This window comes from Eumetopias jubatus, unplaced genomic scaffold, assembly GCF_037043125.1.
Source record: "Eumetopias jubatus isolate StellerSeaLion01/CBP00866 unplaced genomic scaffold, mEumJub1_p1.0 scaffold_4, whole genome shotgun sequence".
Taxonomy (NCBI): Eukaryota; Metazoa; Chordata; class Mammalia; order Carnivora; family Otariidae; genus Eumetopias; species Eumetopias jubatus.
The window spans coordinates 61948042-61954783 of record NW_028274810.1 but is presented as its reverse complement, the minus strand read 5'-3'; positions in this window follow the sequence as shown (position 1 = coordinate 61954783).

The window sequence follows — 6742 nt, the reverse complement described above, 5'->3', positions numbered from 1 at the left end:
TATTCAAGCCAGTGTGGGTTAGGTTCCCTATAACCTGCCACAGAAAGTCTCCTGAGTGGTTCAAATGCCTCCCAGTGCACTTTGAATCGCATCCAGATGCCCTACCTTGGTATTAAAGGCCCACTAACCTCCAAGATCAATGAGCGGTGAGGGCAAGAGCTAGACTTTTCATTTACCCTGGTATTGGCAGCCCCTCACATCAGTCTAGCACATAGTAGGCACTCTATTTAAAAAAAAAAATTTTTTTTTGAGCCCATGAACCAAGGTCTCTAGTATATTACCTGCTTCTCAAGGCTAGGGAGTCTGGCTGGGGTCCTGCTGCATCATATGCTGGACCCACCTCTCTGCAAGTCAACTGCATTTTGCTAGACATCAGTTTTATGAGACATTCAGCTCCCCCATCAGTATCCTTGGGAAGACCACCATCAGGGAGGGCGTGGCCGTTCTGCATGTGAGGATGTCAAGAAGTGCTTCTGATTGCCAGACACTCCAGTAGGGGGCAGCGTCCCAGCAATGCCTAAGCTGCAGACTGTGTGAGTTCACCTTCCTCCCACCCACTCCAAACCCCCTTGCCCAAGGAAAACCTCTGGAACACGCTGGAATTCCCACAAGTAAATGGGGAGGAGACTCAGAACCATTATGAACTGGGTAGCAATGAATGTAGCCAGTGGGGCATAGGGAACGTCCAGGCGTGGGTCAGAAGAACATTTTATGCCTTTGTTTATCTAACCAGCAGGCCCTTCCTGCCTTAGGCCCTCTGCCCTGCTGCTTCCTCTGCCTGATCACCCAGTTACTCTACCCTCTGACCAACCTTTATCTTAATTCTCTACAGAGTGTTTATCAATAACTGAATTTTATTTACCTGGGTGTTTATTTTTCTCTGTCCCTTCTTCCCAAATATAAACTCCATGAAAGCAGAGACCTTGACTGTCCGCCCCACCACATTTCTGGTATTAAGAATCCCCCAATAAATACACATTATCAACGAACAGGTGGCCTGCCCCCTCCCAGGAACCCACCTTCTTAAAGGGCTGGTTTTGTCTCATGAGTTAGGCACCCTTCAAATATGACCTCCTCAGGGAGGCCGCCACCCCCTCATGGAGCGTGACGTCTCCTCCCAGAACCACTTTTTGTCAAGACATGTGTATTTCATATTTCATAGCTCTGATCACAGTATAAAATTTTCTCATGTGTTTGTATTTACTTGTCTGTTAACTACTTTCTCAAACTCTGTATCATTCCCTTTGAATCCCTAAAGGCAAGATCACTGCCATTTAGTAGGTGCTCAGTGAACTTTTATGGAAGGAATGATAGAAGGTGGGAGGGAGGGAGGCAGCGCGGGAGTCTCCAAGGCTTCGGAACTGGTGGACATGAAGAGATACAACAAAGAAGGAAAGTTGATTTTAGAGTATCTTTGTGAGGTAAACAGGGCAGGTTTTGCTACATGAAGAAAGCATAGATCAGCCATGTTGTGACTGTCTCAAAATAGTGTGTCTGCTGAAGTTCCAAGTTGGACCCAAATCTCTCTGATCCATTTTCCAGTTCCCTTTCTCCTAAATCATGCAGCTTTCCTGTTGAGAACTTATCTACACATACACGCTTCACGGAGCAACAATCTCCCTTACCCCCATCGGTACAGATTCTCCTTAGGTGGAGACTAGCTATTTGAGAAACCATAACTGAATCTCTTGGTTTGTTTGTCTTCACAATGCTTCAATTAAACCACTTTAACGAGACACAAGCAGTCAATACCAGTCTGATATAAAAGTCTTTCCACGCCTTTGTGCTACAGCCAGGTCTCTGGCTTCTCTCTCTCAATTATTACCTTAACCATGCCCTGGAGACCAAAGGAGCCAGTTTATTTTGACTGGGAGATTGTTAAACTGCAGGAGACAAATCTGAGACGCTGCCAGGCTGTGATTTCCATTGCTCCACATGGCCACGGGGTGCTGAGAATAGCCAAGGCCAATTCCCGCTGGAGGAGGAAATGGCAGTTTCCTCAACTCCCGGAAACATTACTTCCTCTCTGGTGCCTAGCTCCGTGTTAACCAATCAGGTAGCCTCTTCCCACCCCAAGCCCCCAGAGATCTGGCCCAAGCCTGTAGAAGACATCCTGTTTCCCCTAAGGAAGTAGCCCAACTTGAAGGAGCCTCTAGGGTATTGAGTGAGGGGTGGGGAGGTAGTGGGGCAGGAAGACAATGACCAGGAGTGACAATAGTAGTGTTATCCAGTGTCAGCTAAGCACTAAGCCCCCATCCCACCCCCTTGTCCTGACACTCAGGTCTAAGTAAACTTGACCTAAACTCTCACTGGCCTTTGATAGTCCAAAGTCATCAAAATAGAAAATTCAGTCCTTTTCTTGTTTGTACAGAAAATAAGCTCACACCACACATTCCAGGAATTTAGAAACACTGCAGTGGAATTTGAGTGGTCACAGGGCACCAACATATTTCTTGGCAAGTAGACTCACGGAGACGGCTCTGGAGCCAAGCTTCTTGGATTCAAATCCTACCTCATACTCCCTATCCCTTATTAACTATATGTTATTAGGCAGGTCAAATTCTCTAGGCCTCAGTTTTTTTTCTCTTTCCCTCTTTCTAGGGGAATAATGGTACCTACCTCATCAAGATTCAATGAGATTAAGCACTTAGAACAGATAAAGCACTTGGCACAGCTCAGCACTCAATAAATGTTCATTATTGTTTTATTCTGCTTCCTCCTCCCTTTTAGAAGGGGGAGAAAAAAAAAAACACCTTTTCCTTGTCTCATGAAGAATAATGGTACCCCTTCTCTGAAAACTTGGCATCAGCCAGTACCCATGCCCTTGAAATTTCAGCTTCTATGGGAACAGGCCTTGTCAGGGCATTCCTCCGAGTGCTCTTCCTATAGGCCATTTGAGTGAATACAAATTTCTCAATCTCATTATCATTTATTACCATTTAATAGCACCCATTCACCAAATGATGTTTTATGGTATTATTCCATTTGTTTAAAGATTTTATTTGACAGAGAGAGAGAGAGAGAGAGGCAGGCAGAGGAAGAGGGAGAAGCAGGCTCCCCACTGAGCAGAGAGCCCAACTCGGGGCTCAATCCCAGGACCCTGGGATCATGACCTGAGCTGAAGGCAGACATTTAACGGAAGGAGCCACCCAGACTACCCCTGGTATTATTCTATTTTTAAAAATAAACTTCATATTTTAGGATAGCTTTAGATTTATCAGAAAATGACAAAGAATAGTCCAGAGTTCCCATATATCTCACACTCAGATCCCCCAGTTATTAACATTGTACATGAATGTGGTACATTTGTTATAATTAATGAGCCAAGGACGATATATCATGATTAACTGATAAATCTGTATTTACTCATTTTTATATTTTATCTAATGTTCTTTTCCAGTTTTAGGATCCTATCCAGGATAACACATTATATTTAGTTGTCTTGCCTCCGAGGCTCATCTTGGCTGTGACGGTTTCACAGATTTTCCTTGTTTTTGATGGCCTCCACCATTTGGAGGAGAACTGGTCAGGTATTTTATAGACTGTCCCTCAATTAACCTTTGTCTGATGTTTTCCTTGTAACTCAGACTGGGGTTTGGGAAGGAAGATTGCAGAGGCAAAGTGCCATTTTGTTCATATCATTTCACCATACACCAATATGACCTCTCATTGTTGACACTGACCTTGAACACCTGGCTGAGGTAGTGTTTGCCAGATTTCTCTACTGTAAAGTTACCCTTTTTTTCTCCCTTTCCATCCCACATTCTTTAGAAGGAAACCACTATTTGCAGTCCACACTTGAGTAGGGAGATGTGCTTCACCTCTTTGATGGCAGAGTATCTACATAAATTATTTTGAGGGACCCCTGGATGGCTCAGTCCATTAAGTGGTTGCCTTTGGATCAGGTCATTATCCCAGGGTCCTGGGATCAAGTCCTGCATCAGGCTCCCTTCTCAGCGGAGAGCCTGCTTCTCCCTCTGCCTGCTCTGCCTGCCACTCCCCCTGCTTGTGCTCTCTCTGACAAATAAATAAACTCTTAAATAAATAAATAAATATTATTTTGAATTCACCTACATAGGCAATTTGTATATTCTCCTCCCTTGATTTACTGAATCATTTGTTTATACCAATATGGGCACCTGTCAAAATCTTAACTTATTTTGTTGTTCAAATTACTCCAGCTTTGATCACTGTGAGCTCTTTCACTTGGTTCCTGAATCCCTTTGACATAACCCATCACGGTTTTGCTTTGTTTTGTCTTACTTTTGGAACTTACTCTCTGGTACTATGAGATGCCCTAAGCTTATCTTATAAATCTCCTGTCCTAGTCTTAGATTCAGCCATGTCTCTAAAGAGAACTGGTTCCTTTTATTGTACAATGGTGTTAGCAACCAAGATCTGGGCACTGGGTGTGCTCATTGTGATTGGAGTGTCCTTGCTTCTAGGCTCTCTCAGTTGACAGAGCTAGGAAATATATGTGTGTATGAAAACCAGTAATCCATGTACTTATACATACCTATACATACTTCTATATGTAGCCATCTGTATCTATATTAAGCTGAACACCATTGACACTGATGTCTTCAACTCTAACCCATTACCACATGTGTCATTCTAGCTTCCTCCTTTTGCTCAACTTACGTACTCTTACTCCAATAGGAAGAAAGCTGGCTCCCAGCATCCATTTATTTAATTGTTCAATTCCAGCATACAGATGACCCTTGAACAATGTGGGGGTTAGGGACACCAACCTCCATGTAGTCAAAAGTCCCCATATAACTTTTGGCTCCCCAAAAACTTAACGACTACTAGGCTACTGTTGACTGGAATCCTTACTGATAGCATAAAGTCAACAACACATATTTTGTATGTTATAGGTATTATAGACTCTACTCTTGCAAGTAAGTAAACTAGAGAAAAGGAAATGTTATTAAGAAAGTCATAAGGAAGAGAAAATATATTTACAGTACTGTATTGTAAAAAATCTGCATGTAAGTGTACCCACACAGTTCAAACCCGTTGTTGTTCAAGGGTGAACTGTACTTGTAAAGCAGTTATCAGAATTGTTGACCCATATTCCATAAGAAACAACTTTTTAACAAAAGTGCAGTGCTTATATACAGTTCCTTCTGCCTTTAGTTTTACAAACTCCACTCATTTCCAAAGTTACTTAGTTCAGTGACTTTTTCCTCCACCCCTTCACTAAAGTTGTGTCATACATGTGTAATACAATTAGATTGTTCTGTCATATTCTCTCCCCAGGCCGGATCGCTTGATATCTAAATGGTTTTCCTTTAATGTGTATATATTAAGGTTCACTCTGTGCTGTAAGTCTGACGTGTTTTGATAGTGCATAATGTCATGTATCCACAGTTACAGTATCATACCCTAAAACAAACCCCTAAGTTTCACCTATTTAACCCTCCCCCTCCCACACTCCTGGCAACTATGGATGTTTTTAGCCCTACTATAATTTCACCTTTTCTAGAAGAGCATATAACTGGAATCACAGAGTATGCAGCCTTGGCAGACTATCTTCCTTCACTTAGTGATACGCATTTAAGAGTCATCGGTATCGGGGGCGGAGCAAGATAGCAGAGGAGTAGGAGACCTGGATTTCATCTGGTCTCAGGAATTCAATTCAAACCATTCTGAACACCTACGAACTCAACAGGAGATCAAAGAAGAGAGTAGCAACAACTCTCTGAACAGAGAAGCGACCACTTACTAGAAGGTAGGACGTGCGGAGAAGTGAATCTGAGGCGATATTCGGGAGGATAGACGGAGGGGGAGGGGGCCTCCGTCGGCCGCTTCTGGCAAGTGATAGAGCCGCGGAGCACACAATTGGACCTTTTAGAAGTCGGCTCCGCTGAGGGACATTGCTCCAGTGGCTAAGCGGGAGGTGGAACCCTCGCGGGACAGTGTGGTCTCAGGACCCTCGGGGTCACAGAAGGACCGGGGGTGCCTGAGTGCGCCAGAGCTCCCAGGTATCGGAGCGGGGAAGCCGGCTGCAGAGATGGAGCCGAGGCGCGGGCTCTCAGCTCGGGGTTGCCATAAACTGTGATCTGCGGCATAGTTGGGCCACTGCTCCTCCAGCAGGGACCCAACAAGCGGCAAAGCTGGGGAGACTCCCCTTCCTCCCCTGGAAGGAGCGGCGCGGGAGCGCACCGCAGGGATCTGCTGGGTTTGGAGACTCCACACGGGGTTGGGGGCCAGAGATAGAAACGCTTGGTCACAGGCTGGGTGAGCATGGAGTGCGGCCAGAGACCAGGGACACGGGAGTGACTGCTTTTCTCAGGGGGCGCACTGAGGAGCGGGGCCCCGAGTTCTCAGCTCCTCCGGGCGGAGATTGGAAGGCCACCATTTTCACCCTGGTCCTCCAAAGCTGTACCAAGAGCTTGCAGGGAACAAAAAGCACCTGAGAGCAAACCCGAGCAGCTTGCTTAGCCTGGACAGACAAGGGCGGGGCAATTCCGCCTCCGGCAAAGACATTTGGGAACCACGGCAACAGGCCCCTCCCCCAGAAGATCAGCACGAACAGCCAGCAAGCCAAGACCAAGTTTACCGATCAAGGAGAACGGGAGAACTCCAGCGCTAGGATAATACTGCACATAGAATTCATGGCTTTTTTACCATGATTCATTAGTTTTTCAAGGTTAATTTTTTAACTGTTTTTTTCTTTTTTTGAATTTTTCTTTTTCCCTTTTTCAACCAACATCTTATCAATCCGTTTTGTAAAAAA